This window comes from Pantherophis guttatus, chromosome 12 (genome assembly GCF_059756535.1).
Source record: "Pantherophis guttatus breed Tessera chromosome 12, ASM5975653v1, whole genome shotgun sequence".
NCBI lineage: Eukaryota > Metazoa > Chordata > Lepidosauria > Squamata > Colubridae > Pantherophis > Pantherophis guttatus.
Window position 1 is genome coordinate 6,983,864 of NC_142074.1, and position 25,838 is coordinate 7,009,701.

At 41.9% G+C, this 25,838-nt stretch overlaps 1 protein-coding gene across 2 annotated transcripts in view; it reads right to left on the reverse strand.

Annotated features, from left to right (window-relative positions):
• PAK3 (p21 (RAC1) activated kinase 3) overlaps positions 1 to 25,093 on the reverse strand; it is a 115,611-nt gene extending 90,518 nt beyond the window's left edge. The window contains exon 1 of one of the 2 annotated variants that reach the window (XM_087877560.1): positions 24,485 to 25,093. The gene's annotated coding sequence lies outside the window, so the exon portion shown is untranslated. The remainder of the gene's footprint in view (positions 1 to 24,484) is intronic. The other variant, XM_034435056.3, reaches the window with a different exon arrangement.
• Positions 25,094 to 25,838: the final 745 nt, after the last annotated feature.

The following is a 25,838-nucleotide window of genomic DNA, read 5'->3' on the forward strand; positions in this document are numbered from 1 at the left end:
CAATACAATAATGTAGATATGTAATATTTGAAGGGAGGGAGCAGATAGTATGGAAAAGTCATCAAGTAGAAAGACCTCTAGGTTAAGTCACCATGGAAAAAGCAGCACATATAGTCTCCATGTCTTTGCCAAACCCTGTTACCTCCATCTGTTGCTTAGATCAATGTCTGAACACTGTTGGCCACTTGTTAACAGAGGGATGGCAGGAGTCACTAATAATAAAATCAAACACTGTTAACAACAGTCGTGTTTTAATCTTTTGAAACAGCATCAAATAAATCCGCACACATTATCTGCTAATGTTTTATTTTCTCCTCAGCAATTTGGAGGCATGATTAATATAGTTAATCAAGAGTGGGCTCTAATCCAGCATCAATTGTCTCCTTGCATGCCACCTCAAATTTCTAATTCTGCCAGAATTTGTGGGCTCTTCTGTCCATCCATTTAATGAAAAGAAGAACTAGGGATGACATGATAGCAGTGTTCCAATATCTAAGGAACTGCCACAAAGAAGAGGGGATCAACTTATTCTCCAAAGCATCTGAAGGTAGGACACAAAGCAATGAATGGAAACTAATCAAGGAGAGAAGCAGCCTAGAAGTAAGAAATTCCCTGATAGTAAGAACAATTAACCAATGGAACAGTTATCTCCAGAAATTGTGGATGCTCCAACACTGAGTGTTCAAAAGAAGAGATTGGACAGCCATTTGTGTGAAATGGTAGGGTCTCTACTTAAGCAGGGGGTTGGATTAGAAGACCTTCTAGGTTCCTGCCAATTCTGTTGTTTGGCTATCCATCCATTCCTATGTACAGGAACCATCTTATGTTGCTGAGGGGAAAGTGGCACCTGCAAAGGCTGGCATACCAAAAGATGCCAATTTTAATGAGCTATGGATGCTATACAGGTGAAAAAAGGAGGGAAACATATTTTATCTGAAATGCAAGAAAGGAGAAATGTCTTCAGGGTGCAAAGAGGATGAGGAAAGGCAGGAAAACTCTATTTTCATGAATGTAGAATGAATCCATGGGGAAGAAGAAGACTCTGACACATCCATTAGAACAGAAGCGGGTGATTTCATGACCATCATCATTGACTGTTGTCCATGATGGTTGGGACTTGTGGGATTTATTGTTCAAAAGTATCCAGAAGAAGCCCAGTTTCTTACCTATATAGGAAAAGATGCATGAAGAATTCACACACAACTAGCCAGTGGGACAAAAATAAGTTCTAAATTTTGGAACATGGTCACCAAAAAAACCCTTAAAGAACAACAGTGTGATCCATCCTTTCCACAAAATGCAGTTAGGACATTTCAAATCCAAGCAAGCAAACATGGGCAGCTGCTTTCCTTCACATTCCTCTCCATTGTAAATGGAAGCTTAATACCACTGGGTATGTATCCACAACGGGATACATTTGAAGCCACCAGAGCTTTTAGTACTTCATCCCACTCCTTGCAGCTCCTCACACTGCTGCCTGATGCAACTGCTTAATGACTGGACCAACTTTGCTTTGCAAGGTTTATTAAAGATATAAATGGCAGAAAGATGAACATAATTGTCATACAGAATAACAGAGTTGGAAGGGACCTTGGAGGCCTTCTTGTCCAACTCTGTGTTTGAGCAGGAGACCTTATACCATTCTGGATAAATGACCTTCCAATCTCTTCTTCAAAACCTCCAGTAATGGAGCACCACAACTTCTGAAGGCAAGCTGTTCCACTAATTAATTGTTCTCCCGGTCAGGAAATTTCTCCCTAGTTCTAGGTTGGTTCTCTCCATGATTAGTTTCCATACATTGCTTTTTGTCCCGCCTTCTGGTGCTTTGGAGAACAAAGACAGGGTAAGACAAATGGATGGGAGAATAAAGGAAGTATCAAAAGCTAAGACCAACAAAGATCATTTATTTTAATTTTATAATACAAATTAGCTTGAAGATGAGGTTTTAACATCTTAGCAACTATTAACAAAATTACCTGTTACACCCTAGGCTACTGGATAGAATGAACAATGGAAATTATCACCTTGCACTTAGATGGAGAGGTACCTGAGGCTCAATCTTTGTCATCCATCTTTGGTCACCACTTTGGATTGCCAGAAACCAGAATCTGCAACCCAAACCTGTGATGATGTTGATGTTGATGATGATATCCATTCAGTCATGTCCACTCTTGTCAATTCTATGGGCCAGGTCTCTCTACATGTTTTGATCTTGTACTACTTCTTTGAGTTTTTTATGCCCTGGCTTGTGCCAGATGGTGTCCAGACACAAACTTGCATCAGATTTCAATTTTGGCTTCTGGAAATTCAAAATGGTGGATGTTCCAAGTTCAGATGAGAGACTAAGTCCCAGAAAACTCCTTTTCATTGGTTGATTGCACCAAGATAAAACTGCAAGACTTGCCTCCTCCTGAATTCTTTTTGGTGGCTTATAACGACAATACAACACAATAAAACAGCATAGAAGCAAATGTTTTGGGAGACCTGCCTTGCTTGGTTCATCTACTATTTAAAACCACTGGGCAAATCACAACTCAAGACAAATCTGCTGCCTGCTCTCTATAAAGCCACCTACAGACCATTCTGCCTATCGTAACAAATGTCTGGCATAACTTTATAATTACAAACACATTTGCCTTAAACTGAATTGGCTGTTTTAGCCAAATATGATCTCCAGCTGGCATGAGCCATGTACCGTACTGCTAAGCTATATCTTAGCTCATCAAATGGAGCACAATGCTAGAGGATTGCTCTGGTCTTGGCACATGAGTGGGCAAGCATTTTCAGGATCCTCTCAGAAAGATGTCAAATGGAAGACGATAAGATTCAGGAATCAAACACCTGGAAGTTCCTTCTCAGACCACATAATTGCAATAAAAGGTATTAGCTCCCATGGCTTGGGACTGGGTTACCTAAGGGACATCTTTATCCAAGAATTTCTACCCATCCAATCAGATCCAACAGATTAAGCATGGTGCAGATCTCATCAGCCAAAGAATGCCAACTGACGAGAACTAAAAAATGGGCCTTTTCTGCTATAGCCTCTGTTTCATGGAATATTCTCCCCCCCACAGGTTAGAATGCCCCCAATCCTGTTAGACCTCTGCAAGGCTTTTAAAAAATGGCTATATATCTGAGCATGGGGATGGGGATGTTTGAAGGGTCCTGTTTCTTGGCATTATTTGATTAACTATCTCGGCTGCTGTATTTATTTTTTGGATGTTTTAATTATTTTTAATAGTTTCATTGTTTATAGTTTTAAATGCCCAGAGTCACTTGGTTAAATGGGCAGTTATAAAAAATGGATAAATGGATGGATAGAATGTAAGCAATAGCTCACAATAATTGATGCTATTTAATGAAAATAGTTATTCTGGAAGGGTTTGGGACTACTATAGACCAAAATGACTATCCTAGATAAAAGAAATGTTTGTAGCTCAGAGTTGAAATGTGGGGTCCTTGGTGCTCTCTGAGCTTGCTGGTTTTCTTGCAGCTGTTTCATTACACAAACTCAGAAACATCATCAGTGCTAAAAGGGAGAGGAGTTTGTGGAGAGGAGGAGGAAGAGGAAGAGATGGAGGATGACGACTGTGAGGGTCCTTGGTGCTCTTTGAGCTTGGTTGTTTTCTAACAGACCTTTCATTACCCAACTAGGTAATAACATCAGTGCTAGAAGGGAGTGGGGATTGAGGAGGAGGGAGGAGGAGGAAGAGGAGAACAACTGTGGGAGCCCTTGGTGCTCTCTGAGCTTGGTTGGTTTTTTTTTGCAGTTGTTTCATTACCCAAACTCAGAAACATCATCAGTGCTAGTGCTAATAGTGTTAGCTGGTCTGGATAATGAAACTTCTGCAAGAAAACAACCAAGCTCAGAGAGCACCAAGGATGCATCATGATTGTTTTCCTACAACATAGACTCTGTTGTAGCAAAAAGGTCTACTTAGCTCCTAGCCAACTTTGTCTGGGAAGAGAAGCAAAAAATGGTGTGGCCTGATTCATAGCTGATACTATATCTGAAGCCAATAAATTTCTTGAAAAAAAAAACAATAAATCATATAGATCCTTTGCCAAGTATACTGCATGGATGTACCTGTATAATGTAATAATGTTCATCTATCTGGACATGGAGTTCCAAGAAGAACTAAATAGGTTGCCTCTCCATAGTAGGGACAGAATCAAACAGGGTGTGTGGGAATCGGCAAGATATCTAAATGACCTGATCTTCCCCCCCCCCCAAAAAAAAGAATAGCTTTCTTCAGAGCCAGATTTAACATTCTCCCCTCAGCATTCCTCCAGGACAGGTATAAGAGAACACCAATAGCAGAACAGGTATGTATATGTGGTAAAGGAGAAGTTGAAGATATCTCACATGTTTTATTGTACTGTGAGTTATATAGAGTTGATAGATCAGTGTATATTCTCCCCTTATTAGAGAGATTGCCAGGGAGGGCAGGCGACTTTTATGTTGGCTTTCTCCTCCAGGACTCAAACCCGGCTACCATGCATGCAGTGGCAAAATCCTGTGTTGCTGCAGTGTCCACAAGAAAAAAATTGGTTACAGAATTATAGCTCTCAATTTGTGCCAATTTTTTGGAGATATCTCTAACAATTTTGGGGAAATTATATTTACTCACAGTCACGTAAACTATGGAGTGACCCTAACTGTTTGAGAACATGTATTCGCTTAATAGGGATGTTGTTATTCGCTATTAATGTCAATACTAATTTTTAATATATTGTAAACAGTTACTGTATGTCTATTGCTGGTCTATGACTGTAATAAGTTCTATTCTATTCTATTCTGATGTACCTGTATATGATTCCCAGCAAGCAAGTTTGGTTTAAGGAATTTTTTCCAGTTATCAGAATGATGTTTTACTCCCTTCTGAAGAACACATCAACTTCTCCAACATGTTAAAATTAAACAGTAGACTGAAGGGGATTTCTGGACAAAGCAGTGTTTTTGAAAGTCGGCAAATTTAAGATGTGTGGACTGCATCTTGCAGAACTCCCTAGCATGAGAATGCCTTTTAGTAGAGAAGTCTAGACAATTTTGGGGGTTTAGCCTCGATTACAGCACTAATTCATGAGGAATGTATCTAGGAGGAATATAACCTGGTAGATCCACCTGTAATATTCAAAAGGATGCAAGAACTGATGCACCAGAGCAAAATGTCTCTGTCAGCATCATAGCCATTGAGCCACCTTTGAGTTTTGAAATCCTTCCATTCCAATTCAGACAGACCCTTGTGAATCTATCTGCAATCACTTCTTGATTTATCACTCTAAATCAATATTTCTCAACCTTGTCAACTCTATGATGCATGGAATTCAACTTCCAGAATTCCCCAGTCAGCATTTGACAAGAAGTCCCAGATGCTCTGTTGCTAGGAAAACTCTGTGGATTCAGTTTTTGAATGTACATGGTTCCCAGCAAGCAAATTTGATTCAAGGAACTTTTTCTAATTACCAGAATGATATGTTACCTGCTTCTGAAGAACATACCGACTTCTGCAAAGTGTTCCCCATGGTGTAGAAGAGCAGGCAGAATTGGGGGTGGAGTTAAGTGCATCATCATCTTAGACGCATTACATCCCCACAAATGGTCCAAGTCCAACTCCTCTTGAATTTGTTGACCCTTATCTGGGGCCAATCTTAACCTTAGTTGACTAGATTCTTATATATAGACTTGAGCAAAAAATCTTAACTGCAACTTAATGTATGGTCCTGATTCTTTGCATCTGATACATTCTGGCTGAGGAGTTCTGGGAGTTGAAGTCCAAACACCTGAAAATTACCAAAGATGATAGGATATATAGTAAGGAGATAGTTCCCCAGAAGAGAGGAGTTATTCCATTTGCGAACCAGTAGTGAAGGTAAGTGAATACCACCCCTATATTACATATCATTATTGGGTTTGAAGTTTGAAAAAATAAAATCTGTCATGGAATTTTTAGATAAACTAATGCTATCTACTGAGTGAATAATCTTATTTTAATTTTTATTCATTAGGTCAAATAATAAAATAAAATAAAATCATAGACTGATCATTAAAGTGACAGGAGAGCTGCATGTGAACTAGAGAACTCATAAGATTTTCACCTGGGTGTGATTTAGCTGTGTCTCTTCACAGGTTTTGTTCCTTGTTTCCACAAATGGTCACGTACCAAGCTGAAGTCTATCCTTGCGTAAAATTGTTCCAGCTCTAGCAACTGTTACATCATTCTTTTAGAGAAGTGGAAGGGAAAGCTTTATTCAGAATTTAAAAATTGGTAATTGAGATAAGAAGCTAATTTAAGGAAGGCAATGGCAAAAAAAAAAAAAATCAAAAATCCTCCTTTGTTGTTACAAATGTATTGACAATCTGTATAATCTAAATTACAGGTGTCCAAACTTGACCACTTGAAGACTTGTGGACTTCAACTCCATAAGTTGAAGTCCAGACATTCTAAAAAACTGGTCTAGAAGAAGACCAAGTAGAATTCCTTAATATGTTGGTTTTTATTAATTTTAGGGTCAGGCTGGGGAATTCTGGGAGTTGAAATCCACAGGTTTTAAAGTTGCAAGGGTGGACACCCCTCATCTACATGATGTTTTCCTATACAATTTGGAAAGATAAGGAAATGTCTTTCAGACAAAACCTTGGAAAACTTTACTAGATTCCTGTCCTTTGTCCCACTGTCAGGAAAAAAAAAAAATCCTCAAACTAATTTGCATGTTTAGAAACCTCAAATAGCCATTCTCTGCTGCAAATCAGCATGGATATTTATGGTACAACAAAGTCAAGACTGTGGATTTTAAAAATCATGCTAGACATCCCATTTTGGGAATATGGAATGGATAAAAAAGCAGCACATCTTTTGGTGGACAGAGAGATCCTGTTGAATTTCACACACATACCCCTCCTATCAGTGTTTATCTAATTTGATGTAAGAAAATTGCCTTCTAAAGTGTTCTTCCAAGGAAGAAGAGAATTTTGGAGAAATTCTGCAAGCAGGGCAAAATGGAGGTTCTCCTAGCCAGACTTAGGAAGGAATGAGAATGAATCTTCTCTGAAGTCTCCCTTGCCTTTTCTGCTTCCATTCACTTGCAGAGGCAGAAATCTTCCATGGGATTTCTGTTGTGTTTTTTTCCAAAGAGATGCTATCACCACCACTAATGGGGAGACCTGTCTTGCAGAAACTGATGGAGACCCTGTTCTTCCCTTGGATAAATTCTCCTCTCAGTTTCACCAAATTTGGAAAGGCTAGCGGTACCTGAACATAATATTTATCTAGTGGTACAGGCAGTCCTCAATTTACAAAATTTGGTTAGTGGCCATTCAAAGTTACAATGGCACCGAAAAAAGTCACTTATGACCATTTTTCAAATTTATGACTTTTGCATCATCCCTAGGGTCAGGTGATGAAAATTTAAATGCTTGGCAACTGGTTCAACTGGTTCAGTTCTGGCTGAAATCAGAACTGAAGAAGCTTCTTGGATGAGAAGTGAAATGTCTTAAAGGAAAAATAAAGAAAGTCCAGCTGCCTTTTGAAAAAGCACCTTTGGGACTTCCGATCTGCAGTTGTTCTACCGGTACCATTTTCAGCAACCTACCTATGACTCACCTGTTTTTAGCTCTATTTTCTTAGCTTCTCTTCACTCCACTCCCTTCATCTTGCAAGAAAACATACACAGAGACAGACACCCACGCACTATGGCTCTTGATGTCTCTTATTTATTTATTTATTTATTTATTTATTTATTTATTTATTTATTTATTTATTTATTTATTTATTATATTTCTATACCGCCTTTCTCCCGTAGGACTCAAGGCGGTGTACAGTCAAGAAAAATATAGACACACAAACATCATAAAATTGCTAATTAAAATTATTACTTAGCTTAGTCAATTTAAATAAAACCCAGAATTAGATAACATTAAAAAAAAAAAAGTCATTCACATGTTCGTATGTTTAGCCCCGCCTGTTGGAACATCAGGGTCTTGAGGGCACAGCGGAAAGCACGGAGATCAGGGATATTCCGTATCTCCGGGGGCAGTTCATTTCAAAGGGTTGGAGCCCTCAAAGAGAAGGCCCTCCCCCTGGGAGTCGCCAGTCGACATAATTTGACTGACGGTACCCTGAGTAGTCCCTCCCTGTGAGAACGAACTGGTCGGTGGGAGGCTATTGGTGGCAAAAGATGGTATCGTAGGTACCCAGGTCCTAAGCCATTGAGCGCTTTAAAGGTGATAACTAACACCTTGAATCGCACCCGGAAGACCACCGGGAGCCAGTGCAGCTCGCGTAGGAGAGGTGTTACATGGGCGTAACGAGCTGCGCCCATAATCACCCGCGCGGCTACGTTCTGGACCAGTTGGAGCCTCCAGGTGCTTTTCAAGGGGAGCCCCATGTAGAGAGCATTACAGTAGTCCATACAGGAGGTAACTAGGGCATGAGTGACCGTGTGCAAGGCGTCCCGATCTTATATCAGAGTGCATACACAAATACACACACACACACACACACACACACGCACACACACCCTTTACTTTCCTTCCTCAGTAATGTATTCCAGATGCTAAAGTGAATAGTATGGCATGGTCTCTTTGCAAGCCTTTAGCATGGCATGCATCATTCTGCCACTTCCAAAATGGCAGCTTGGGACCGATCCACCACAGACTTTCTTTCTTGCAAGCCTTCTTCAACCGGGGGGGGGGGGGTGAGCTGCTCAAGCCTATAAATATTATCTATTTTCTTCCCTATTCTATTCATTGGTCTTTCTATACCTGACAGTTAACAACCCAAATCAATATAAATTCCATGAAACATCCACAAGTTGTTCCTGTTGGCAGTGACCCAATATTCTTTTAGAACTCAACCATTATGCTGAGGGTTTTGTAAGAGTTGCAGTATTGTCTCCATCTTAGACTGTGGTCAAAGTCCAGCTGTGCCATCTTAGATGTGTAGGCATAGCCAGACATGGCTGCGTGGAGCGCCTGTGTGTGATTGGTAGATAAATAGAAAGGTAGACTGATGTGCACATAGAAAGACAAAAAACTTGCATTTATTTCTGCAAACTTGCAAGTTCTGAAAACTTGCAAAGAAAAATAGCAGCCTCACTGACTCTGAGATACAGCTCCCTGATTATTACAATTTTCACACACAGTGCTGCCTTCTTTTGCTTGGGACCTTTAAGTACCATAGATCAAACATAAGTACAAATAGTCCTCAACTTACAAGAGTTTGTTTAGTGACTGCTTCAAGTTACAACGGCACTGAAAAAAAATGACTTATGACTGTTTTTAACACTTATGACCATTGCAGCATCCCAGTATTATGTGATAGAAATTTACACCCTTGGCAACTGGTTCATATATATGACAGTCGCAGTGTTCCAAGGTCATGTGAGCCCCTTTTGCAATAAACAAGGTCAATGGGGAAGCCAAATTTACTTAACAACCATCTTACTAATCTAACAATGCAGTGATTCACTTAACAACGGTGGCAAGAAAGGGCATAAAATGAGACAAAACTGAACAACTGTTTTGCTTAGCAACAGAAATTTTGGGCTCAGTTGTGGTCTACCTGGATCTCTTTCTCACAAGCCTATTTAATTGCACCTTATTCATGCCTTAAGAATGATCTGATTAAGGAATTCAGATTGTTGCTGCTTCGCTTTAAGTGCTGTTTCTTACTGATCTAAATGTATGTCATAAAACATGGAGAGTACAAGCGTAGATGCAGGGAATCATATTTCCATAAATATCCTCAAGTATGATCTATAATTTATTCAGCATCCACTTTTTCTTTCATCAAAAGCAGATAGCAAACTGGACCAATTCTTGGACCTTCAAGCCAAGTAACCATGTTTCATCAATCCATAGATCAAATCAATGTTTCTTTCTTAAACTCTGATCTGCAAAACATAGGTGGTCTGCAAAGAAACCACAGATAGTCCCTGATGGAAAAAGATAATGTGCTAGCTTTATAATTGTATGCATTTCCTATGTAATGGCTTATTTTTATTACCATATTTGCAGTGAACTGCTTCACAATTTTTTTTTCTATAATAGAACTATTTCTTTTTCGTGCCTTTGAGTCGGTCTTTTTCTTTAAGGTTCAAATTTTGTATTAGTTTATCAAAATACAATATAAATACAAAATACAAAAGAAAATAATGGGAAAATAAGGAAGGAAAAAGAGAAGAGGAAAGTGTAGGGCAAGAAGGAAAAATAAAGTAAGTGCTGGCTTCCAACTGTTAGTGCAGTAGAATAAGATAATAGCATCATACCTCATCTTTTTACTTTTAAATAATAATATAAACTAGCCATTTCTATAACAGTAAATCTAATCAGCAAAATCCGAAATCAAAGTTTCATGTTTTCCACCTCCAGCACAAAGTCCAGAAGCAGTTTCCAAGTAGAATCAAAAGTAATTGTGTTCCTTTCTCCTTTAAGTCAGTCTTGACTCCTGGTGGCTGCTTGGATGTGTCCCTTAAGTTTTCTTTGCAAGATTTGAAGGACTATTTTTTTTTTTAATTTGATTTATATGCCGCCCTTCTCCGAAGACTCAGGAGACTCATTTGAAGGACTATCTTTTCCAAGATATATCTATCTGACCCACCAGAGTGGGAAGCAGGGTATGTTATGGGTGTCCTCTCTTGATAAGATCTGTACAGGGCTTCTCCATGGTGGCTTCCTTTCTGTGGAACATCATCCCCCCAAGATTAGCCCCCAATTTGACACTTTTTCGATAGGCCCTGAAGATGTGGTTTGGCCAACAGGGCTGGGGACCAGAGGGTGATATGACATCACATGTTTGTGTGTTTATTGGATGTGAGTTTATTGGCTTTTGAATTGGGATTTTATTTCTGTAAGCCGCCTGGAATTACTGTGAGTTGGGTGGCCATATAAATTTTTCTTAGTACATAAACAATAATAAATATTTTCATTAGTGGTTTGCCCTTGCCTTCGTCTTCCTGGGACTGAGAAAGAGTGACTGGCCCAGCTGACTTTGTCCCTAAAGCAGGACTAGAACCCATATAATATTTAACTATTATACCAAACTAGCTGTCATAACTTTGCCTGAATTTAAATAGGGCATGATGACAGTAGGATAAGTATGATAATGTAAATGTCAATATATTGCACATCTTAGTGATTCAAACGTGGGATGTAAACCTGGATCAGGCTCTTTCATTTTGGCCCTGTCAAAAGAAAATGATTTCTTTATGATTTATGATCTATGACCTATCACTTTGTTGTTGTACATGTATACACTGAGACCTTTTGCACTGGAGACAAATTCCTTGTGTGTCCAGTCACATTTGACCAATAAAGAATTGCTGCCAGCTTTCAATAAGCAAAGTGAATGGGATAAGCCAGATTCACTTACCAGTAACAACCACATAATTCATTTAACAGCTGCAATGGTTCACTTAAGAGCTATAGCAAAAAAAGGTCATAAAATGGGGCAAAACTCACTTAACTCCCTTGCTTAGCAACAGACATTTTGGGCTCCATTGTGGTCGTAAGTCGAGTACTACCTGTATTTCTTTTCATAACTATGTAGTGGTTTGCATAATGCCACAACTGAGGATGGTTGGTGTCCACCATTAACCCTGAAGGAAGGAAAAGATAAAGTAAAGAAAAATGGAATTATCTGAAACCAAGGAGAATGCAACAGAATGTGAACCAAACGTCCTGCAGTTATGGATGAGCTGAGGACCTTTCAACCCTAAATTACTTAGATTGATTTGGTAATGAAATGGATGGATATTCCAGCATGTTGTCCTTAATGTACAGCAGATTCTAGTTCCAAAATTTCTAAGGCTTTCTTCTTTATCTGCCCACTACTTTGCTGTTTGCTGCCCTTCACACACAATGTTTCTGCTTCACTGACTCACTGATTTGGGGCAAGGAGAAAATATTGGATGAAGAACAAGGGAAAGAAAAGGAGTCCTGGGGAAAAAAAGTAGGACGGATGTTCACAACAGTGCTCAGATCAAAGTATTTGCAAACAAATTGTTTAGCAGAGCAAGAATCAGATTTGCCAGTGAACCATGACTGTACCCAGGAACGGCAAAGAAAATAAAATTTCTATCATTCATTTGCTGTGAATTTTTGGACATCCAACCCTAAGCACTTGTGTCAGAGAGTCTTTTGCTGCTGCAAAATAACAGATGGAGACACCGAGAGATCCCTGCAGAACCCAGCAGGGATCAGAAAGGGGAAAGGCAGGGAGAGAGCATGAGTGTCAGCAACCAGACACAACAAAGATCTTGTGACTAGGAAAAGCAGCCGGGCCAGAAGTCCAATTGGTTCCCGTCTCTCTCTAGCTGCATGACCAGACAAAAGATGCTTTGAGGTAGTACACATGCAGTATTACTGAGCAACATGTGAGAATCAGAAGAGGAGATGGGAAGAGGGCAGAGCCCAGCAATAGAGTACTGGCTCCCCACACTGAAGGTCCTCATTTCAATCCCTATGAATCGAGGTCATGTCCACCCTGGATCCCCCAGAGAAGTTGGTGGAGTCCATAGCTAGGATGTTAGCATGGAGATGGAGATTTTTGCTCTGACTGAAAACTCGGGTGGAGATGTGGCCGATGTGACATATTTGCTCTGACTGAAAGATCAGAAGGTTTGCACTCATGTAGACTCAGAATGAAAGAGTTGGAAGGGACCTTAGAGGTCTCCAACTGCCTTCTCAAACAGGAGACTCTATCCCAGTCTCTTCTTAAAAACCTCCAGTGTTGGAGCACCTACAACCTCTGAAGACAAGCTGTTCCACTAATTGATTATTCTCACAGTCAGGAAATTTCTCCTTAGTTCTAGGCTGCTTGTCTCCTTGATTAGCTTTCATCCATTGCTTCTTGTCCTGCCTTCAGGTGCTTTGGGAATAAGTCACTCCCCTCTTCTATACTAACCAGTTGGCATTTGAAACAGAATAACAGAATAGCAGATTAACAGAATGGGAAGGGACAGAGTGGAAGTCTTCTAATCCAGCCCCCTGCTCAAGCAGGAGAACTATCCCATTCCAGACAAATGGCTGTCCAGTGATGAAGCAGCACCCACAACTTCTGCTCCATACTCCAGTCTCTGATTCTGATTCACAGACTCACAGCTCTTGAACCTTCCAGGGAACAGAGCATAGAACAGAGATGTGCAGAGGAGCAACTGATTGCAAAGACTCTTTAGCAGAAATAGCCTCCTTATGAGCACTAGCTGAGTTTGGGTGGGAACCAGCTATTGAGGACTTCATGGTGCCCTCAAGATGAGTTGGGGCTCAACCCTACAAGGTAGACCAGCTCCATAGGATGATTGGAACTATATTTAATTGAGATAGACTAAAGTGTCCAATCTTGCAACTTTAAGACTTGTGAATTTCAACTCCTAGAATTCCCTATCCAGCGATGCTGGCAAGGAATTCTGGGAGTTTAAAGTCCACAAGTCCCTTGTCCATCACCAAGTTCAGGAGGAACCAGCCTTTCCTAACACTACCTCCTTTCCCAGAGCTTTCTGGGAAACAGAAACAGCTTTCTGCTGTTGTTTCTGTAACCGCATCTCCATAACTTTCTACACCAGGAGCTGCAATTCCCAAATTCCTGCCCAGTGTGCCATTTAGCTCTCCATGCTTTTTACCTGCTATAAAGAACCATTTAAATTATAAAGGCAGCCCTCAATTTACGACCACAGTTGGGACGGAATTTCAAGTGCTAAACAAGGCAGTTGTTCAGTGACTCATGTCCAATATTATGGCCCTTTTTGCCATGATTGTTAAGTGAATCACTGCAGTTTTTAAATGAATCAAGCAGTCGCTAAGCAAATCTGGCTTTCCCCATTGACTTTGTTGGTCAGAAACGAGCTGGGAAGGTTGCACATGACCCCGGGATGCTGCGACCATTGTAAATACATGCCCATTGCCAAGCAACAGAATTTTGATCACGTATCTGTGGGGATACTGTAAAGGATGCCAGTCATTTTTTTCAATGCTATTGCCACTTTGAATGGTCGCTAAGCAAATGGTTGTAAGTCAAGGACTACCTCTATGTATTTGTACATCTGACCCTTTGCTATGACATATTTGCTACAGTAGTATTCACTTGAATCCTTCAAGAACCATGTCTTTTTCCCTAGGTCATATTTGGCTACTATCTCAGTGTTTTTATGAGAAGATGATGGCACCATCATGGCATTGTTTTCTTTCCTTGACATCATCCCCCCACCGCCCCACAAGTGATGGTAAAATTGTATGTTTATTCTAAAATATACAATTATAGTGATCTTCCCTCTCTTGTCATGTCTGATTATGTGCCCCAAGGACAATTGCAACCTGGAGAAAAATAGGCTGCTTCTTGGTAGCTATGGTAGACATTATTACTCTACTTAAAATGCTGGCCATCATTTTGTCATGATCTCCTATTAACCACAGATATGGAAGTTGCCCCTACGAATGGTGGTTCTTTCTTCACCTCCTGCATTCTTCTCCAACTTAATGGCCTTCTGATGGTGATGATGGAATTGACCAGGGATTCTGGAATGGGTAGACCAGGGGTCTCCAACCTTGGCCACTTTAAGTTTTGTGGATTTCAACTTCCAGAATTCCTCAGCCAGCATGGATGAGAAGCAAAACATTAAAAAAAAGAAATAACCAAGAAAGTCCAGTTGCCTTTTGAAAAAAAAGAACCTTCGGGAAAACCATGACCCAGAGAATCTCCATAAATGACATCCCTGGTTCTTTCAATTTCCTGTCATAGGATTTGGTTGGTTCTTAATCTTCAGCTCATTAACACTGCTGCTTTGAAAGTGGTCCAGCCTCTCTTTCAGATGTGGTCCAAAGGGCTCTCAGACTTAGTTTGCCCTCTGGAAATAAGCTGTATGAAACGGCCTAGGTCTTATGCAGCTACAAAGGAGCATCCGTTGAATCAATAGCTCCTAATATATTCTGAAAATAACTCTCATCCCATCAATAACAATTCTCTAGAAAAAGATTGGCCATCACTTCTAATTCTTGCAGAAGCTGGATAGAACACTAGATAATGGGCAAAATGTCTTGGTTATGATCCCAAACTGCTCTCCTCCAAATGGAGATATCTAACATTAGGAATTCATCCACGTTACATTAACCCCATCAGAAACAACAACAACAGATCTTTGGATATTGGTCTTTTGTTGGCACTGATGTTGTCATAATCTCTAGACTATTTTTCCTAGGGCTGTTTGAGGCTGTATCTCAGAGGGAATGGCTCGAGAGATTATTTTTATCATTTAATGGTCAAAAAGTACAGTTTACACCCATTCATTTAGTGACCGTTCGAAGTTACAACAGTTAGAACTGAAAAAAGTGATTTATGAATGTTTTTCACACTTATAATAGTTGCAGCATCCTCATGGTAATGTGATCAAAATGGCAACTGACTCGTATTTATGACAGTTGCGGTGTCCCAGAGTCATGTGATCATCTTTTGTCATCTTCTAACAAGCAAAGTCAACAGGGAAGCTAGATTCACTTAACATCCTTATTACTAACTTAACAACTACAGTGATTCATTTAACAACTGTGACAAGAAAGGTCATGAAAACCTAGTAACAGTCTCGCTTAGCAACAGAAATTTTGGACTCAATTGTGGTCGTAAGTTGAGGGCTACCTGTAAGTGATCCTATGTTGTCTCGGCTTCCTTGTTAAGATGCTAATTAACTCAGACTTCCTTCCATCTCTGCAGCAGAGCCTGGTCCTTTCCTAACGGCTTTGTTTCAAAGTCTTTGTAAAAGTCCAGTTCTGGTCTATCTCCAAGATGCTTCTTTCCTGAACGGCTGTATTTCTTCCTCCACGACCTCAACAAATGGCTGAATGGTTTTTCCTGGCTTCTGAACTTTTTGGGCCCATGCCCAAAATGTAGTCCCATTTGGTAAACCAGTCCAGAAAATCAAGTCCAAGGAGAGACTAGAGCCACACACTATCAAGGTAAGTTATAATAAAAGCCAGTTTGATCTAAGAGGGCTTGGCACAGTGGTGAAGATGCTGGTCTAGAAACCGTGAATTTGAGTTTCATCATAGGCATGAAAATCTGCTGGGTAACTTTGGGCCAATCAATAGGAGACTGTGAGTTCTAGTCCCATTTTAGGCATGAAAGTCTGCTGGGTGGGTTTGGGCCAATTACCAGGAGACTAGGAGTTCTAGTCCTGAGTTAGGTATGAAAGCTGGCTGGGTGACTTTAGGCTACTCCCTCCTTCTCTCAGCCTAACCCACCTCATAGGGTAGCTGTTGGGGGGGGGAGAAAAGCCTATTAGGTAAGTCTCTGATCATGACTTCATCATCAAGTAATTTATCATCATTAGGGTGACCACTAGGGTGAGGGCAAGGCCCACAGCTGAGAGAAGGGTTCTCAACCTGTGGTCCGCAGACCTTTGGGGGCTGCAATGTCATCACAGGGCATCCAAAAAGGCATAAAGAAATGTTATGACTTAAATCTTAAGTCTTGGGGGTCCATGGCCATGGTCCATGGCCATGAAAGGTATTTAAAGGGGGTCCATTTTTACCACCTTTTTCTCTTATTTAAAAAAAAGGGGAGGGTTTTTTTAATTGCTTCACCCTCAGATTGCTGATAGATCAGCTGACGCTTCCTGGTTTGCTTAGATTTCGTTCTTCTCCTTTAAAAGGGGGAAAGAGAAACATAACTAAGTAATGTCATCATTTCCCTTAGACTCCCTGGTTTCTCCTTCTTCAGCTGGATCCAGATGCTAGTCTGATTGGATTCTGACAAGTAATGGGGAGGAAACGCTATCCTGACATGATCCTGAGATCCTAGGCTAGATAGGGTGTTAAAAGCTCCAGAAGGTAGGAAAGAACTTGGAAAACAAGGACCAAACAAATACTAAAAGACACCCTGCATTCCATCCCAGAAAGTTAAAAGAAATATCCTCTCTACTTTACTTCCCATATAGAGGGGAAGAATGCCAGCTTGCCATTTTGTTTCTAGAGAAAGTTCTGTAGTTATGAACATTAGTAAGATGTGGGGTCTTTTGACCTAATCTGCTCATTTGATTGTTTACATGCCATCAAATTGGTGCTGGCACTGAACAAGCACACAGGTAGATTTTTCTTCAATCAGAACAGAGCTGGAAGGGACCTTGGAGGTCTTCTAGTCCAACATCCTGCTCAAGCAGAAAACCCTATATCCGTGATGGCGAACCTATGGCACGGGTGCCAGAGATGGCACACAGAGCCATACTGGTGGACACGCGAGTGTTGCCCTAGCTCAGCTCCAGCGCGCATGTGCGCACCGGCCAACTGACTTTCAGGCCTTCCGGTCCCACTGGAAGTCGGGAAACTGGCTGTTTCCGGCCTCCGGGGGAATGGGGAAGGCTGTTTTTGCCCTCCCCAGGCTCCTAGAAAGCCTCTGGAGCCTGGAGAGGTGGAAAAACGGGCCTACCTGGCCCACCATGCCATCACGTGCCAAAAGCAGGGGGAAGTGGGGGGGGTCACGTGCGCATGCACGGGAGGGCGGGGCGCATTGAATTATGGATGTGGGCACACGCACCCGTGACCCCCCATGCTTCCCCCGCTTTTGGCACGCGACGGCAAAAAGGTTAGCCATCACTGCCCTATATCATTGATATACCATTCTCCATGACAGTCTCCAATCTGGTCTTCTAATGACCCATGTACCAATAAAGAATATTTGTAGCTCAGGGTTGAAATGAGAGGTCCTTGGTACTCTCTGAGCTTGGTGGTTTTCTTGCAGATGTTTCATTATCCAACTAGGTAACAAAAGACTACACTGATGATGTTACCTAATTTGGATAATGAAACGTCTGCAAGAAAACTCAGAGAGCACCAAGTACTCCCCATCACTATTATAACTGAGTCCACCCACTCTGCTCTTGCTTGTCTTCGCCTTATCCTTCCTTCCACCTATTCTAGCACTAGACACAACATAAACTGGGCATCGTGTTATGAGTCACTCTGCTTTTCCTTTTGGGTATATAAATATTCCCGATGCAGACTTGTGTAAATAACTTAATAACATCACGGCTCTTGGTAAGGAGTGTTCAATGGTGCACTCCCTTTCCAGACATGTTCTGCTGAAAATTTTTGCCCAAGCAAAGACAAATGCCAGCCAGAAGGAATCAGATGATAACGTCTCTGCTGCTCACTGGTGTTGTAGGGCAGAACAGTCCAATTCTATCCTATTGGAATCCAGAGAGTCATTCTTTTGCAGCAGAGGCTGGTAAACTACAGCTCCTAGCAGACCCTGCCCGAACAAACAGTGAGAATAGAGACTGGGAAGTGTTGTTCCATAACTTCTGCATGGTCACTGAACCAACTGCAGTGCAGATGGACCCACTGCAAAGCATTCTGGGGGGAAGATGCCCTTTCATACTGTCTTAGTGTGGGTGTCAAAAGCAGGTTTTCTGAGGCTGATGTGGGAGGGAGGAACAGTGAGGAAAGAAAGAAGAGAGAGGGAGGGAGGGAGGGAGGGACGGAGGGAAGGAAGGAAGGAAGGAGAGGGAGGAGAGGGAGGGAAGGAGGGAGAGAGGAACAGTGAGAAAAGAAAAAAGGGAGGAAGGGAGGGAGGGAGGCAAGTTTGCAACATTGCCAAAATCCTTTAAGTTCTCATCAAGAATGCCAAAATCATATCCTATGTAGAGTTTCATGAGATTGTAAAAGATTTTGGCTTGTTTTTCTTTTTTTGAACTGGTATATAATAGAAGATTGTTTGGTAGCACCCAAGGTATCACCATTTATTAATTTAAAACATAAATCATCCACCCAAACCTAAATTATTATATCAAGCCAAAACCCAAACTTCTACTATATTGAATCCAATTCAGACAAGTAAATCTTATAAATAATGTTGGTGAATTAAAACAATTCAGTCCACCAGATCAGTCACATCTGTGAACACTACAAATGTTGGGAATTTCCATATGTAAAACATTACGATCTCCTTCTTCCACTAAAAAGGTTTAAAGGACAATTTAAACACAGTTAATTTGGGGAGGGGGGTCAATGCCTATCTGCAGTTTCCAATGTAGAAGACATAACAGAAAAGGAAAGAAGATGGAGAGGGAAGAGGAAAAAGGCAGACCCGGACACAAACTTTTCAAGCTAAAGGGAAAGTCTGATGAATACAGTTGATGGTGATGGGCTTCTTTTGGGAAGGATAAACTCCCTAAGGCATCCAAGATGGAACAGTAACTTGCCCCAAATGGAAGCAACTCAAATTTCCCAAACCAAGTATTCCCCTGGAACAGATACCTTCCAGGGACATGCAAATTTCACCCATTCTGATTGTGAATACACAGCAAATGTTATTTCAATTATTCTCATTGGTACTTTAAAAAATGAGACCATCAGCCATGCCCACCGGTAAAATTATAACCTAATACGTTAACTCTTTAAGGGGATGCTTCCAAGCCTACTCTCTGAATACTGCACAATAGTATTTTTGTGTCCACCTAACAACATGTGCCAATGTGTGTTTGTTTGAGTTGGAGATTAATTTGTGTGGTTTCTGTTTTGTTTCTTTACTTCCATTTTCCTAGCCCTAACCATTTGCCTTCGCTGTTTGCCTGCAGTTCAAAAAACACACATCATTTTACACGTCAGCTTAAAAGGTTCCTTTGTGCACAGCTTCTCACATCCTTACACGTCAGGTTTAGAGAACAAGTTTTTCCCCCCTGCACAAAATCACCAGCAACTGCCCCATGGAAAACCCTGCACAAAAAGATGGGAAAGACAACAGCCCTCAGCCAGATAAACCTTCCCTGTCTTCAAAGGGAAGAATCCTATACATTTCTTTGCATTTAAATACAATCTATTGCATTTTGCTTACAATGATTGTAAAAACAATTAACAAGTAGAATGACTTGCCTTCAGAAGTTGTGGGTGCTCTAGCACTGGAGGTTTTTAGAATAGAATAGAATAGAATAGAATAGAATAGAATAGAATAGAATAGAATAGAATAGAATAGAATAGAATTCTTTATTGGCCAAGTGTGATTGGACACACAAGGAATTTGTCTTGGTGCATACGCTCTTGGTGTACATAAAAGAAAAGAAGAGATTTCAACCATTTGTCTGAAATAGTACAGGTAGTCCTTGACTTATGACCACAATTGAGCTTGTTAAATTAGTTACACAGTTGTTAAGTCAATCTGGTTTAACATTGCATTGAAATTGCTTGTCAAAAGATCTCAAAAAGTGATTACATGGCCTTGGGACAGAGCAACAGTCATAAGTATGAACCAGTTGCCAAGCATCTGAATTTTGATCACATGATCATGGGGATGCTACAAAGGTTGTAAGTGTGCAAAATGATCATAAGTCACTTTTTTCAGTGCCGTTGTAACTTTGAATGGTCACTAAATGAACTGTTGTAAATTGAGGACTACCTGTATAGAGTTTCCAACCTAAGCAGACGGTTGGGCTAGAAAGACCTCCAAGGTCCCTTCCCACTGTTATTCTGTTATTCTGCTATCTCTTTATTAGGCTCACCATCTGACCAATTGTGTTCAAGCTCAGGAGCTAAGCAGGGACAAGCTTGGTAACTACTTGGATGGATGACCACTAGGGGATCCTCAGGCTGTGGGTTAGCCTGGGAAAGAAATGGCTCTTTTAAGGAGTGGAACAGCCCGGCCAAGGCCTCTGGCCTTTGATCATTGTGATCTTGTCTACCTGAAAAAGAAGTTGAATCCAGAACAAAGAAAGGATAAAAATTCAGTCTGAGTTAATGAAAACTATTTTTAGGTTGCATTCCCATCTATTACCTAGGCTTTGTACGTTCCTTTATGTCTGTATTTGCATCACACCCTCACCCTGGCTAATGAATTAATGATTTCCTGAGTTCACACAATATACTGAATTCTATACTAACCAGTTGACATTTGAGACAGAATAACAGAATAACAGTGTTGGAAGGGGCCTTGGAGGTCTTTTAGTCCAACTCCCTGCTCAAACAAGAGACGTATACCATTTCAGAAACATGGCTGTCTACTCTCTTTTGAAAAGCCTCCTGTGTTGGAGCACCCACAACTTCTGAAGGCAACTCATCCCACTGATTTATTGTTCTCACTGTCAGGAAACAGTTCCTCCGTAGTTCCAGGTCGCCTCTCTCCTTGGTTAGTTGAGCTGAGTTCCTGCAGTACATTAAACCACCCCCAGACCGATCAACATTAAAAGAAGCCAGTTTCGGCATGTTGGGCAAATACAACCACAAGGCTTGTCACAGAATGGGACAGCAATGCCTATGCATTTAATCCATTTTATTTCTGGTACATTAACAATTTCAATTTTGTGGTTGGTTGTGGGATGATTTTACATGAAACCCTAATATAAAACAAGGAAATCCCATTCTCTTCTTTTGTGGCTGAGCTAAATCAGCTGTTACTCTTGCAAATCAACACTCAGTGTCTATTGACTAATATCTCAGATATTACAATGAGCCATTGTTATTGTTTTGCTTTATCTCGTAAATTAAGGATAGGGACTAAAATCTTGTAGTTGCCTCAGTTGATAGAATCAGTCCAACAGCAATTTCTCCAAAATGGCTGCATGTAACAGATGGCTTGGTGCAAGTGGAAGGAAGGAAGGAAGGAAGGAAGGAAGGAAGGAAGGAAGGAAGGAAGGAAGGAAAGAAGGAAGGAAGGATAAAGAATACTAGAGTTGGAAGGGACTTTGAGGGTCTTCTACTCCAACTCCCTGCTCAAGCTATACCATTTCAGAGAAGCGATTGTCCAATCTGTTCTTAAAAACCTCCAGTGATTGAGCATCCATAACTTCTGAAGGCAAGTCATTCCACTGATTGATTGGTCTAACTGACAAGGAAGGGTTTAAACTCCCAGAATCCTGGGAATTTCTGAGTGTTGAAGCTCACCCATTTGCAAATTTGCTAAGATTGAAAAGTACCGGCCTAAAGTTAGCAATGATTAATACAGAATTTGATGTTCCTCAACATTAAATCACATGCTGGCTTAATCGGTGCCCTGTTTGATCCAACATGCTAAGTCAGTAACGAGGCTATCACATCAAGCTGAATCACAAGTTACCCATCTCTACTTTTACCATCTTTACTAGGTTGTGCAAGTCCAGAGAAAAATGATGCTCTAGCCCAAGCAAAGGATTCCACCAAAGTTCATTTTCTTCCTGAAGCAAATTGCCTCAATGCCCAAGTTCTGCACTGCCCAAAGATGCACACTCTAATGATACCAGGAAGTTGTAAAGGAGGGATGTCCAACCTTAGCAACTTTAAGATTTATGGACCTCAACTCCCAGAATTCTTCAGCCAGCCATAGGGAAGTCCACGGTTTTTAAAGTTGCCAAAGTTGGACATTCCTGATGGAAAGATTGCTATGGTCCCCAGCCCAATTCAGCCTTTGAAATAATGGTGTGGATCACTTTTATTCAAGGCCCCTTTATTTGAGAAAACCTCTCACTTGAAAGAGAATATTTAGAGTTCTTCCACTATTTGGGAGCTCCCTTGTTCATTCCATTTATCAGATCATTGACTACAATGAGCAAAATTAAGGAGGAGACAAAGATTGCGATAAAACACAGTAGGAAGAAAGCAGGAACTTAAAGAAACATTTTACTCCTGGGCGTCTCAGTTTTGAAGGAGAAAGTATTGCATCAAAAGAGATGGGGAAGACCCACCACCCATACTAGAGGTCTGCAGGGTCAACATATTCTCTACTTCCTTTCAGGGAAGAGAACAACTAAGAGCAATCAAGTTGGATCTACACCCCCCAGAGATCTTACCACCCAAGCACAGTTGATAATCGGTGAACCGAAGACTGTCCAGGCTTCATGGCTGACCCCTTTCTACAGAAGCCCTTTCAAATCTCAGCCACACTCTGCAGATCCCCCCACCTCCTCCTTTCCTACAGTGTCCATCATCCATAGCCCAATCTTCTTCTTTCTCTTTTCCAAATTTTCTGTTTCCTCATCTCATGCATCCCCGGTCCATATTTCCCATCCGGCTGCTTCCTTTGCATCCTTCAGCTACCAATTCCCTTTTCCTTCCTCTCTGCTGTCACCAGCTGTGCATCTGGCCATCCAGAACTAAATTCAGTGTGATCATGTCTGAATGAAGGAGGTGCCACTGAGGGCCACTTGAGGCCAGTCCTCACAAGGGCCCAATGTTTGCTATTATCCTTCCCTGATCCTCCTCCCAATACGACAATAGGTAGTCTGTTTGGAATCTCCCAACACACACACACACACACACATACACACAGGGCTCCTATCCCTACCAGACCATCCCTCAGTGCACTGCAGAGACAGCATAATCAGGGCCGTTCCCAGACCAGAAGCAAGCAAGGGCCGAACCTGCCAGAGAATCACAAGCAAAGACAGAAGCCACCATGTTCTTTCTTAGCATTTATCAAGAGGGCGAGAAGCAAAGCACACACATCCATGGTTGTTAGAACAAACCAACCACATCCAAGTCCCCTGTGCAAGTGATATTAACCACCTCACTTTTAGAGAGACCAGACGGGGAACGAAAGAGCCGCCCTTTTGTGAAACATCAGGAATAAACCACTGGGAATCACAGGCCCCTTTCCATAGAGCTTCAGGTCCAGGGATTGGGGAGACATTCCCAACCCAATGCTGCGTTTAGCCCAGGCTTTCCTCTCTGTCGACTACCAGATTTGCTTCTCTTTCCAGCCATCGACCCTGCGGTCGGTCCCACCTCAAGAAGAAAAAGCCCTGCCTCTGGATGCTCAAGGAAGACATGGAAGGGAAGAGGCTGCTTATGCAGAACGATCAGCAGAGGCAGCTTCCTCGCTCGGATAATAGAATGGCACACAGCTCGGGGACAAAGGGGCAGCTAGAAAAACAATTCCCCCTTCTTTGGGGAGCAGGAATGAGTCACACACCTGGGAGCAGAACCAAGAACTCCCCTCTCTCCCCATTGGGGGCTGGGGGGACCTTCCCTTCCAGGAGCAAGCTGGAGGCAGGTGCAATTTGAAGGCATGTTGGGCAGACATCTGGGCAAAAGACTGCCAGGCATCCACCCACCCGCCTCCAATCAAAGCCTGGTATTGTTAGCATTTGACATGCAGCCACCAAGGCTACTTCAGCTATGACATCTGTGATTACAAGCCAGGTAGTAGCAAGGGAGATGTTGAGAAAGGAAGGAAGGAAGGAAGGAAGGAAGGAAGGAAGGAAGGAAGGAAGGAAGGAAGGGGGAGGGAGGGAGGGAGGGAGGGAGGGAGGACCCTCCCTTCGCTCAAGGAATGAAATGCCAAGCCTAGCATTGAAAGGAAAACCCCAGGCTGTACAACGCAGAAGAAAGGCCCCCTTGCCAGAGGTGTGTTTACCAGTCTCCCCTCCCATCCATGTTGAACATTGTCTGCCTTCTCAGCTCTCCTCTTTTGTCAAGCACACAGGCCACCCCAGCAAAAACACTTGGGGCCTTGGACAGCAGGTGCGGGGGGGGAGGGGAGGAGGGTGAACCGGGTGGGGGGGGAATAGGGTGGAAAGGGTGGAGAGGAGACATTACCTGCAGTGTGTCCTGTCATACTGCTTCCAAACCATCCACCTCTCGGCAGGAAAGAAAAAGACCCCAAGGAACAGATGCCCTGCCTAGGCTTGCACGAGAGAGGAGGTGGGGGGACACCAGAGGAAGGCACGTTCCTGGCTTAGTCCATCCAAGGGTCTTCGTTCCCCCAAAAGCCACTCCTGACCTCCAAACCAGCATTAATAGCTGGGATGCTTCAGTGCCTCCTTGCTGTTCCCTAGCTCATGCTGTCATCAGGTTTCCACAGCCCGGATTGGCTGCAGGGAAGCAGATAATAATACTTCTAATAGCACTGGCAGAGCTGGAGTCGACAAATCTTATGTTTCAAAGACCGGCAGCTTCCAGAACTGCAAGGAGGGAGACCCAGGGCGGAAACTTGAATTCAGCCGCACACCCAACTTAGCTGGTTGCGGGCTGCTGTCGGATGGTCAGAAACTGAGCCTTACATAAAGCACAAGGCTTCCCCGCCCTCAGTAAGCAAAGAAAGCCCCAGTAGCAAGAAGAGAAAAGAGGGGATGCTGCCAAGTTCAGAAGAGAATTGGGAGGGAGCCTTCAAGTTAGCCAGGAAAGAAAAATCCCATGGAGGGAGGGAGGGAGGGACAGATGCAAAAACCAGATCATGTGGGACTAGCGTTTACTGCTTTGTGCTCAAGAGGACTATAACATTTTTCCCTCTCAAAAAGAGTAATTTCAGAAGGCAAAAGACATAGGCAACTCAATTCACCAGAACATTTAAGGAAAATTGAAGCTGGCCTGTCCAAATTTAAAACAAGGTTTTGAAAGTCTTGCCTAGTGGTTTGGAATTCTGTTTGTCAAGTTTACCTCCCTCTGCAAGAGGGAATATGAGACTATCTCCAGAATCCAGCCAAACCTGGTTGCCTGCAGGATTCTTCCCTTCTACCCAATGACAGAACAGCCAATATCTCCTTGTTCAATCGGACAGGGGCATTTTATGGGCATTTTAAAACCATTTTTTTAAAAAAAATCAACAAGGAGGAAAGAAAAGCAGAATCACGAGCATCTGTATAAGTTGTTGTTTTTTTCCTGCCAACTTGTTTTGTTCTTCACCAGACATAAACAAATAAAAATGGGGCCTCTTCTGGTACAGAACTGATAGCCCAAGTTGGAGCATTAATTCCAGAGCAACCTGAAGAAGTATTAACTTTCTCCATGGAGAACATTTCTGATGATGCTGAAACTTTCACATTAAGGGATTTAATTTGCTATGATGAAACATCTTGAGACCATGGAGATGACGGTGTTGCCTTGCCATACTTCAAAAATTTAATATTATATAAAATGCTGGAAATGAGAAGTTCCAGACTAGGAAGATTTA